This window comes from Eubalaena glacialis, chromosome 1, assembly GCF_028564815.1.
Source record: "Eubalaena glacialis isolate mEubGla1 chromosome 1, mEubGla1.1.hap2.+ XY, whole genome shotgun sequence".
In the NCBI taxonomy this organism is placed as follows: Eukaryota; Metazoa; Chordata; class Mammalia; order Artiodactyla; family Balaenidae; genus Eubalaena; species Eubalaena glacialis.
In genome coordinates this window covers 163,605,295-163,617,301 of record NC_083716.1, presented here as the reverse complement: position 1 = coordinate 163,617,301, position 12,007 = coordinate 163,605,295, and the positions used below count along the sequence as shown (strand labels likewise).

The following is a 12,007-nucleotide window of genomic DNA, read 5'->3' as shown; positions in this document are numbered from 1 at the left end:
AAAAGGAAAAAAGAGTTCTCCTTTTACAGGTTTCAGAGGGTTAAAGAGGACATGCCATTAAAGTCAAACCTTGAATGAAAAAGCCATGAGAAGTTGGAGGAAGGGGGGAAGGGCTACATTACAAACACCTGTGGGGTAGAATGCACAGCTTTTCTCTCTGACCCAGGACAAATGCAGTCCTGATTGTTAAACTATTTCTGGTTTCCAAATCTAACCAAAATAAGTCTGAGAGAGACCTAAATTAGAAACCTCTTTTATTAAGGAAAAAAATGTTAAAAAAAATAACCACCTTAAAACCCAGGGAAGTTAAATAGCTGGGTTTGGAGCAAATGTGCATAATAAGTAATTAGTAGCCCCTGGCAGGATTAAAAACAGCTTTGGGGGGAGGAGTTAAATATAGATTGGTGCGTTTCAATAGAGCCAGTTAGTACTCTTCCAGTAAAAATGGTGTGCCAACAGAGTGCTGCCGGAACCAGGACTTTCTGGAAGTCTGCTCGGTAAGTCCAGCTCGCAGCGAAGCCGTGTCCACTGAAGGGTGGAAATCAGTGTCCAGCAAAAGTGAGTTGTAATTAATGAGAAGGCACTCTCGCCAAAAGAGTACACAAAGCAAGAAACAGCGTTTTAGGCTGGTTCAAGGCAGAAATAAGCTGACAGGTTTGCTTAATCTGCTGTTTGCTAAAGACTTGTAACTGCCCCATATTTTCTGCTGCTCAGACCAGCCTTCCCATAATGACAAAAAAAGTAGTTGTAGGGCTTCAGTGGAGTGGAAACAATGACCACATTTCTTTGCCTCAGAAGGAGATTGGTGCCATTGGTTTGCTGGATTTTCCATTGACTCTAAATAAACAGGAATTTTTAGGTGAACAATTGGTCAAAAGTGAGTTTAAATTTTACTAATGAAAGAGGAAAACTGGGACTAAAAAAGAGAGAGATCCCTCACTATAATTAAAAAAGAATTCACTTTTGCGTGACCGTTTTGGTTTTAAGAATAAAATTTGTCAAAGCTACAACGGTTGAATAATTTAGGTTAAACCATAGGGCCCTGTGTGTAAGCATTGTTGTTATTGTTTTAATGGCAGAAATTAAACACCCATGGACATTTAGAAAATACAATAACCTTCCTTTTTGTGTCAACCAAGACATAACTTCAAAAGAGAGTTTCTGATGGCAGTACCAGAACGTTCTTCTACGCTTTCCTTTAAAATGGTAAATGACTTGATGAGCACCGTTTTTAATGCAGAAAAGCGACACCTGCCGATAAGCTGTGAAGAAACCAGCACTAAACATGCGAGGTTATGCAGACGCGGAAGAGCTAAACTGTATGAATTCCTAGCATTAAAAATTCAAACTAAGGTTTCTGAGTGGAGAGCCTGTGGTTGCTCTGTGAGACTCATCTAGGTCTTATTTTCTGGTGAGTAGAGGGCACTGGTGGTCTTCTGACGTCTAGGTCAGCGCAAGGCTAAATGCCAAGATTTTATGAATAATTAAGGGCTTCCTATCAAAATGTTTGTTCAGCTTAAGGACAAAGGGTTTCTGTTTTCTGGTCTTAAAGAAGAATGCAAGGGTTTGATTGGCATAGAAAGGAGTGTGGGGAAAGTGCCGAGAAGAAGCCAGGAGGAAGGGCCCTCACCTCCGCGGGCAAGTGCCAACACTTGATCTGGGCCAGTGCCCAGGAGCCCCAAATCTGCCTCTAGTCTGGGGAGTTTGTTAGGAAGTAGGATTGGGCCTTGAAGACAATCTTGTGTGTACCTTGTCTGCTAACAGCCTGACGATTGTTTACTAATACTCTGGCCTAAGTTATTTCACAGGGGTCGCTCCCTGCTACACAGTGTTGAAATTACATTCAGAGATTTAAAAAAAAAAAATTGTGTGTGTAGCAGTATTTGTCCACAAAACTAAGTGCAAAATATCTTTAACAAATAATGATGGTAGTAAGAAATATTTGACATAGTCGTGCAAAAATGCATCTCATTTTACAAAGACTGAGACATTTGTAAACATTTACAGAATATCTCCTAGGTTTTTAGACTGTGAACCTTACAATCTTACTCATTTTTCTTTGTATTTAAATGTGGCTGTTTGTCTAAAAAACGTTAACATGCAAGTTCAGTGATCTCCAGTTCACCAAATATTCTCTCCCGCGGCACGAAGATGATAATGATGATTATAAAATACCACCGAATAAGACTGTACAAATAGATGAGCAGGCACACTGCAGGGCTGAACGGGGTCCAGTACAGTATAGGGAGCAATTTGACCAGAAGGATCCTGCGCTCAGACTTGCAAGGTGGAATTACAGTCTGTCCCATAAAGTAAAAAGTCTTCTCTCCCCAGTAGAAGGAGTGCAGCCTCTCTTCTTTCTCCTCCCACCACTTGTGGTACCAGAGTTGGAGGTCCTCCTTGGACGTGGGGAGGGTGTCCACTGGGTATCGGTGGACGTGGAAGTGGATTTCCTTGGGAAAGTCCTTGAGGAGGAGTTGCCTCTCTGTCTGAGGAATGATATAAGGATATGCCACCGTGGTATCATGGACAGCGTCTAGGTTCTTACCTTCTCTTAGTCTACCACAAAAGTAAAGCCTGTAGTTCTTGGATGCAAGACATTTTCATATTTTTGAAGTCCATTCTTTTTAGCAAATTCATTACTTCGAGCCGTGCAATTTTCTGTGAGATCAGTCCCTTCTGGGAATATGAGGAGTTGAAGTGGTTCATGCATATCACAGAAATAATCAGTCATGTCTTCAAAATGACTCTTGTCATCCTTCCATTTCCTGTGAGTGAAGATATAGGCAGCAGCCTGCATGGCCCAACCAAATCCAGGAATACTTTTGAGACTGGCTTTGAGGCAAATTTTTTCTAATCTGAGGTAGTTATGTCTCATCAGACAATTCCACAGAAATATTCAGTCCATTCTTGTTGGATGATTCATGATAACAGTTCTTTCTCCAGGAACAAATGCTTCACCTGTTATAATCACTTTTACACCAAACATGGTCTCCAGCAGTGCCACAGGTAGTGTGAGCCAGGTTGCCACAAGGCAGTTGTTGATCCAGTGACACCAAGATGGGTTTACAAACATCAAAGGTGAAAAGGGACCCAACATGAAAATGCTTCCAAAGATGCTTCCCCAAAATAGAGTGAGTATAAAGTAAATTCCTCTCCAAAAATGCTTCCCTGAAATAGAGTATAAAGTAAATCCCTCTCCAAAAATGCTTCCTCAAAATAGAGTGAGTATAAAGTAAATCCCTCTCCAAAAGTGCTTCCCCAAAATAGAGTGAGTATAAAGTAAATCCCTCTCCATGATACCATGATTATCCTAGATGTGAGTCTTTGGTCAGACAGATGAATTGCAAATTTCTTCTTCCAGTCTGTATTTTGCCTTTCATTCTCTCAATGGTGCCTTAGATGATTCTTCCCTTTGAGTGCCTTTCCTACAGTGGGCCACGTTTACACTAGACCCTGCTCACTTTGATGATATAATTAAGTGTTCTGTAGTCTCAGAAATCAGAAGCCTAGAGGTTTCTGTAAAGCCTGGTTCTGTTATACCTTATTTGACCCAACAACCTCAAGGGGTTTACAGTTCTCCTGAAACTCAGTAACAAAGAACTCCCTGCTTTATCCTTGTTCTTAAATTAATTAATGGTATCTCCAATCTCCAACAGTATAGTTATCAAAAACAAACAAAACACCTTAGTTTTCTCTTTACTTGCTCAGTAGGTGCTCCCCTCCCCCACCCCACCCCATTAGTCCTCACAACCAGCCAATCTTCCATTCTACCTTCAAAATGTGTGTGGCGGATGTGAACTTTGCTCTGTCCTAGTTAATGCCCTGGATCACTCCCTCACCACCTCTCATGCCATCTCTCATGGTCTGGACCATGGAAACTGCCCTTAACTGGTCTCTTCCTTACATTCTGTCTTTAACCTTGTCACCACCAAAGTCCCCTCTCCAGAACATAAAGTTGATCATGTCACTCATCTGATTAAGATCCTTCTATATGTACCGCTGCCCACAGAATAAAGTCAGTCTCTTAGCTGAGAATTGACAGTCTTGCTCTAACCTTTCCTGACTTCTCTCTCAGCAACACGTGCAAAACTCTGGTCTGACCCCTGGGCACCCATGCCCTCTCACTCATCCTAACTTTGCATTGCTTTCTCCTTTGGCTAGAAGCCCTTCCTCCCTTGATCCTGCAGTCAGCTCCCTTCCGTTCTTGCACAGGACCACTCCAGCAGAAGCAACTGTTCCCTTGTATGTGTTCATCTAAATATCATCTTAGTGTCATCTAAGAAATCTTTGCCTAACTCTGGTCACAAAGATTTTTCTCCTTTGTTTTCTTCTAGGAGTTTCATTGTTTTAGTTTTCAAACTTACTAAATTTTTGAATAATTTTTTGTAAAAGATGTGAACTATGGATTGAAGTTCTTTCTTCTTTGTGTTCATCTTCTTCATCTAGAGCTGCATTTGTTGCCTCACTATTAGAAAAAAATTCTTTCTCCACTGGATTATCTCTGCACCTTGTCAAAAATCAGTTGTCCAAATATATCTGGATTTATTTCTGGATTCCCTGCTCTGTTTCATTGATGTATTGTTGGTCCTGATAGCAACACCACACTCCAAAATTACTGTCATTTCAGAATAAGTCTTAAAATCAGATAGTGTTAATGCTCCAAAACTTTTTGTTCATTTTTAAAGATGTTTTGTCCTTTGAATTTCCTTAAAAATGTTAGAATCCACTTGTCAATTTCTACAAAAATTCCTTCTTGGATTTAGATTGAGATTGCATTAAATCTGAGAATGCCCTCGGAGAGAACTAACATCTTAACAATATTGAGGCTTTCGACTAATAAAAAAAAAAAGACCATCTTTAAAGATCTTTTAACATTTCTCCCAGCTATATTTTGTAGATTGCAGTGTGTGCACAGACCTTGCATATTTTTTCAGATTTATCCTTATCTGGTTAAGAGACCACATGAAAGTGAAAAGTTTTCTGAGACATGAGAACTATAGACTTTACCTTGCAGTAAAAGCAAGGAGCCATACTTCAGCACACATACAACTATTTGTATACAAAATAAGACAATAGAGTCTCCTGAAAAATGACTGTGGTTCATGTTGCTAGAGTTGCTAAGAGTAGGAAGGATGGGTGGCATCAGGCTTAGGGTTGGAATGAGTCTTCTTTTTTTTTTTTTTTTTTTAATTAATTAATTTATTTTTGGCTGTGTTGGGTCTTTGTTGCTGCGTGCGGGCTTTCTCTAGTTGTGGAGAGCGGGGGCTACTCTTCGTTGCTGTGTGCAGGCTTCTTATTGTGGTGGCTTCTCGTTGCAGAGCACAGGCTCTAGGCGCGTGGGCTTCAGTAATTGCAGCACGCAGGCTCAGTAGCTGTGGCTCGCGGGCTGTAGAGCACAGGCTCAGTAGTTGTGGCACACGGGCTTAATTGCTCTGCGGCATGTGGGATCTTCCCAGACCAGGGCTCGAACCTGTGTCCCCTGCATTGGCAGGCAGATTCTTAACCACTGAGCCACCAGGGAAGTCCCAGAATGAGTCTTCTTGAAAAGGATTTACAATGAGACTGATGGTCAAAAGAGAATAAAGTCTAGGAATCTGTTGTGCACAGAATTGTTAATTTTTCTAGTGATGAAGTTTAAATTTTTATTCTTAGGCTGGTCTAAAATGGCTCCTCATGTCTCCTTGGCAAGTTCAGATAGATACACCATTTATTTCATATCACAGTGATTAACAGATCAGATGAAATAACTGCTTTACTCTAATGCTGATTAACACCAGGTCAGGTTCTGTTCAATGTCAGTGAAATCCCCATGTCTGGCAACCTTTAGAAATTGAATAGCTAATAATCTGTGGTGGATGGTGCAGACACTGACCTTCCTAGAGTCAAAGGGCTACATGACTACAGAGCCTCCTAAGACACCTTAGAGCTCTATGTACAATTAAATAATAATGTTAAATGAGAGTTCACATAACTTTAACAAAGGAGACCCTTTGAGTTTATGCCACCCTAAGTGGATTTCCTTCTCTCTTGCACACTCTTGAATCATTCTGGCTGTGTGGAACATATTTGCTATTGAAATGCCTCGCAGCTATGTTAAGTTGCTTGAGTGGCAGTTGACAGTTCTGAAAGGCTGTGGCCTTGGAGGCTGATGGGTCTCCTACCCATCCTGAATTCGAAACAGAGAGAGTTATTTTTAACTCCATTATCAGTGCACATGACTGTCCTTGCTGGGCAAGTGAGCCAAACTGCTGTGATGTTTCTGTAGCTGAGGTGAGAGAGATGGAGGGCAGCTAGTAGTTTCACATGATCCTTTAAGGTCGTAGACAGCATTGAAAAAAGAATCACAATCCAAATAAATAAAATAAAACAGCCATTTTAGTGAACTAATCAGGAATACCAAATGTTTATCACTGAAGCGAAGTTACAAGGATTTTCTAGTGTGATTATTCTACCTAAACTTAATAATTTGAGTGTTTATGGGAAAATGGTGATGGTACAAAGACCAACTTATTATAAAAAGATCTCTTGACATTCATTTCATAAAGTGTTTTTTGAAGACATGTTTAATCTTCCCAACATTTTTATCTCCATGAGAACTTCATGCAACTCACACATTATCCCATTCTTCATAAATCACTCAGCTACAGACTTGGAACTTCAATTCGCTCAATTCAACGCTTACTGAGCTAGCACATGCAAAGCATTAAATTAGGGCTGGAGGGGATTCCAAGATAAAGAGAACATAGCCTTTACCTTCTGGGGGATCACAGTCTAATAGGGAAGAGAGACACACACATCAATAATTTTAAAACAAGGGAATCTCTGCTAAGTGTTTCTACTGTGTTGTGGAAAGAGAGATGAATTGTGGCTATGTGCAAAGATGTAAAAATAGCACTTTTCTTGTACTGATGACTTCTGCAACCTCTTCATAAGTCTGTTTTTGCTCATCATGTTATGATATATCATCAGATAGAATACTTGAAGTTGTAAGTACAATAATAATTAACTAGCATTGGCTTAGTGAGAAAAAGAAATCTTATATACACATAAAGTAATCTGGAAGTAGGTGATTCTAAGCGACGTACAGTCACATAGTATCATTAACAACTTGGGCTCTTTTTTAACTCTCTACTCTGCCATCTTCAGTAGTGATTTTTCATCCTTTAGCTTGTTGCTTCTTGGTTGCAAGAGGGCTGCTTCAGCTCTAAGCATCACTTGCTATGCAATCCATCCAAAGTAAGAAGAAAAGGCAAGATTTCTCACTCGTTATATCAGGAAGAAAAGTCCTGCCCAGTAGCAACCCAGGACAATTTCTCTTACATCTTATTTGCCAGCACTGGGTCATGTTTACTCCTAAGCAGATGGGTAGCCCTCAGCTTACTTGTCTTTGATCAATCATATCCCGTTTCCTGAATCTGTGGGTGTGGGGGTCTGCTTTCCTTGCGCATGTCACTGCCCAAACACAACTGAGAATATGTAAGCCAAAAAGGAGGGAGAAGGAGAGTTCGTTACCAGCAGCATCTGCAAGAACATATCCACGTATCTAAGCACTCAGAGCTTATGTTACCGGAAGGGGAACCCCTTCCAGGGCCCAAGAATGGGCTCTTGTCTAACACACCGTAATGAATTGTCAGATGAGACACACATACTGACAAAGCAAAAGACTTTATTGGGAAGGGGCGGCCAGGTGGAGAGCAGTGGTGAACTTTTCACCTTGTCAGGGTGAAAAGTTCAGCCTTCTGGGCTGAGGTGACTGAGGGAGGAGACCCCCGTCCCTGGTTTCTTCTAGGCTCCCTGTGGCGTATCCCACTTTCTTCTCTCCTCTTTCCACGAAACTACTGACATCCTTGTACCATTCTCCTTCTGGGTCAGTTACTAGTGTCTCAGATAGGTTGGGACGAGAAGAGTATAATTCATCTATAACTTGCATGCATTGATGGTCTACGGGGGAAGTATGGGGATCTGGTATTAAGGAGGCTGGATTTAAAGTCTGACAGATGCTTAGTTTTATTTCTGGGGTGACAAGGAGGAGGGTCTGGTATTGGGTAATCCCTCCCTCACCCTCCCCCACCCTCCCGCCATTCCTCTATCCCCTTTAGTCTCTAAGACTGCTTGCACCTGGTGGGGCGTGTGCACTGTGGTGGGTTGACCCAGGGTCCATTTAGAGGCCTCTTTAACCATAAGAGCGGTGGCTGCTACTGCCCAGAGGCAAGCGGGCCAGCCTTTGGCCACCTTGTCTAGTTGTTTCAAGAGGTAGGCCACAGGCTGTAATACAGGCCCCACCATTTGTCCCAACATCCCCAAAGCGGTTCCCACCCGTTCAGAGACATACAACCTAAAAGGCTTTTCTAGGTTTAGGAGGCTTAAAGTTGGGGCTATAGTGACAGCCTCTTTCAGAGTATTAAAGGCCACCTTACAGGTCTTATCCCAGTCAAGTGGCCCTTCTTTCCCTTTTAGTTTTTCATATAGGGGTCGGGCCAGATTCCCATAAATGGGAATCCAGATCTGGCAAACCCCAGTTATCCCTAAAAGCTGTTTTCTAGTTTGGGGACGGGGTATTTAAGATAAAGGATTTCCTCTGAGGGTCGAGCATTCTTTTCCCTTCTGTAATTATGAACCCAAGGTATTTTACTTGGATTAAGCTTATTTGAGCTTTCTTAGGGGACACTTGATATCCCCTTTTATAAAGAAAATTTAAGGTCTTAATAGTATCCATTTGAGAGCTAGTAAAGTCTGGGCTTGCTGTGAGCAAGTCATCTGCATATTGTATTAGGTTACTGTTTGTTAAGGTTAATTCTCTTAGTTCTCTCCGCAGGGAAGTCCCGAATATATGGGGGCTGTCTCTGAAATCCTGTGGTAGCTGCGTCCAGCAAAGTTGTATGGCTTACCTTGTTTCTGGATCTTGCTACTCAAAAAGGCAAAGAGCTTTTGGGACTGAGGATGGAGGGAATGCGAAAGAAAGCATCCTTAAGGTCCAGCACTGAAAAGTACTTAGAGGTTCCCAGGACTTGGGATAGAAGGGTATTATTGGTTTCGGGACTGTGGGGTGGATGGGAACCACAGTCTCGTTGACCACTCTTAGATCCTGGACGAATTGATAAGATCCATTCAGATTCTTAACAGGCAGGATTGGGGTGTTGCAGGGAGACTCACAGGTGATTAGGATTCCAAAATCCCACTATTTGTTAACTAGCAGTCTAAGGCCCTCAAGAGCTTCTGGTTTCAAGGGGTATTGTCTTTTCCAGGGGTAGGGAGCATTTAGCTTCAGGAGGATCTTTACTAGTGAAACATTTATAGCTAGTCCCGGTCTAGAGACATCCCACACCTGGGGATTGACTTCATCCGAGAAAGGGAGGGAGTTCTTTCCTGTGTCTGACTGCAAGTGTTCAGACACCAGACAAAGAAAGTTATTGGTTTCTAGCTTTCCCCAAGTCACTCTGGTCTGGAGGTGGCAAAGGAGGTCTCTCCCCAATAGGGGAGCAGGGCAACTGGGAATATATAAGAAGGGTCCCTTGCCAGTTGCCCACCTTACAGTGGAGGGGCTTAGTAAAATTTGAGTTTTGGGGTTTTCCGTGTACCCCTGTCACCGTTTTAGTCAGGGAGTTTAAAGGTCCTAAGCTGGAAAGGAAAAACAGAGAAGGCATCCCCTGTATCCAAAAGGAAGTTCACATCCTTACCTTCTACTTGCAGAATCACCCAAGGATTAAGAAGTGTGATTTGGATCTCACCATTCGAGGGGGCTTGTCAAGCCGCTGGGCATCTTCAGTCCTGGTCTCCCAGGACTAACACAGACAGGGCAGGTTTACAGGTCTCCACATGCCTTCCATTAGGGCGATGTGGATACTCCCCTTTCTAATGTCCGTCCTCTTTGCAGTAGGCACACTGGGTTCGTCTCAGCCACAGTGACCCCTAAGGTGTTTTTCCCTTTCTCACTCTCTCCATGGGCCTCACCCAGTGGTAGGGTGAACCAGGGTCAAGACTTTAGCCTGTAGATTGGTGAAGAATCAGGTCTGTTTCTCTATCCTCCTAGCTTTTCAGGCTTCTCTTTTTTCCCTCTTGGCCTCCTCCTCTTGGTCCCTATTTAGAAACACCTTTTTTTTTTTTTTTTTTTTTTACCTCATCCACTAGCTCAGAGATGGGGTCTCTGGTCCTTTTTCTAGTTTTTGTAATTTTCTCCTTATGTCCAGGGTTGCCTGGGTTATGAAGGAATGGACCAGTAGGACTGTACCTTCAACACTTTGTAGATCGATTTGGGTAAAATTTTTGAAGGCCTCCATGAGCGTTCTCAAAAAGAGGGCCAGATTTTCACTGTTTCTCTGGGTAACCTCTTTTATCTTATAATTAATGGCCTTCTGGACCCCCTGGGTCATTCCCTGCAGTAGGCTAATAATGAGGTGTCTTAGGGATTCCCTCCCTTCATTTGTGTTGGGGTCCCAATCCAGCTTTGCAGAGGGGATTGCCTCTTCTGCAGGGGCCAGGTCGGCATCCATCCACTGCAGTTCATCAGCCACTGTTCTGGCCTGATCTAGGATTCTAGCTTTTTCTTCATTACAATACCAGGTGAGAATGACCATCACATTCCTCCATGTGAAAGAGAAGTTAAGGCTAAGACGCTCAAATTCATCACTAAATTTTGGGGGTTTTCAGAATATGAACCCATTTGTTCCTTATATTGGGTGATGTCTTGCATGGAAAAGGGAACATGAACCTGCATGGTTCTCCCTTCCCCATCTGGTACTTCTCTTCATGGACGAATTTTGCCTGAGGAAGACCTTTCCTCATGTGGAGGGTAAAGCTTATTTCCTGATTGTAATCTCATGGGGGAAGGGGTATAAGGAGGCAGAGCTGAGGCTAGGAGACTTTCCCCAGATCTTATGGTCTCCGGGGCAGCCAGAATTTCCCTTCCCTTGCCCTCCCTGTCTGCCTTGGGGGAATCAGGAGAACGTAGAGGGTGTCTTCCGTCCCAACCTTTGCCAAAAGTACTTTGAAAGGGCATTTATCAGGGTCTCTGAGCTTACATTTTCTCCTTTTTTCGGGATCTTGGAAGAGGGCCATAAAGGCTTGGACACAGGGAACCTCATCGTTCTTACCCTCGTGTTAAATGGTGTTAAATCCTAGTGACCCCTGAAGGGGGCCATTTTTCCTCTTACCCCAAGGAGTAAGTAGGCCAGTCCTGGGTGCAACATCTGATACGTTTTTTTCCTTTTTAGTCCATCCAGCCGGTATCCCTCTCAGTGAACTAAAAGACAACCCAGTGATGTGTCCGAAGGGAAACTAGGCTTGTTTCCCATTTTGATGGCTGTATAGTTTGTATCCTGTCGCCAGAGGACCAGTGCCAGCTTCTACAACCTCTAGAGAGGTTGTAAGTTCTCTCTTGGTCCCAGAGTGCCTGATTGTGTGTGTGCCAAAGGAAATGCTCAGTGGTGAGCACAATCAGAGGGACTGTAGGGCTGGTCCCAATTGGTAAGTTAACCTGTAGACATACGTCTAAGGTGTTAACTTTCATCCAAGACCAGGTGAGACTGTATGGAACCCCGTCAACCACTTCCACTTGGAAGCAGTCGGTCAGTCGGACAACCAAATGACTGAATTTATAGAAACAGGGTGTCTGATGGAGGGCTTCTGTCACCCAATTATACCCTCAGGAACAGAAAGCACAATTGACAGGGAGGAAAGAGTGTAGTGTCTCAGAAAATCTCTTATGAAGACTTAGAACTTCAGATCTGAGTACTGACAAACAGAGTAAATGGAAATATCTTGGGTCTTCAAAGATTTCAAAAGGAGGAAAGGGGGCCAGGTTGAAGGAAGAGGGGAAGGAGGAGGGACAAGAGGGGTGGACTTACAGACATCTCCTGCCACCTGCAGATGCCCAGGCATTACGGGACTTTTCCCTGGGCTTCCAGGAAGGGAAGATGGGAACTCGGGCCAATCAGAAACTAGATATGAGATAATTCGAGTTCTCTGCCCACTGGAGGTGATCAGGCTCTGGCCCTCAGATAACTGA

The 12,007-nt window shown here is 43.0% G+C and overlaps 1 pseudogene; it reads right to left on the bottom strand.

The window, feature by feature from the left end:
- Positions 1-424: 424 nt before the first annotated feature.
- On the bottom strand, positions 425-10,577 carry LOC133091484 (lysocardiolipin acyltransferase 1-like; annotated as a pseudogene).
- Between the last annotated feature and the right edge of the window lie 1,430 nt (positions 10,578-12,007).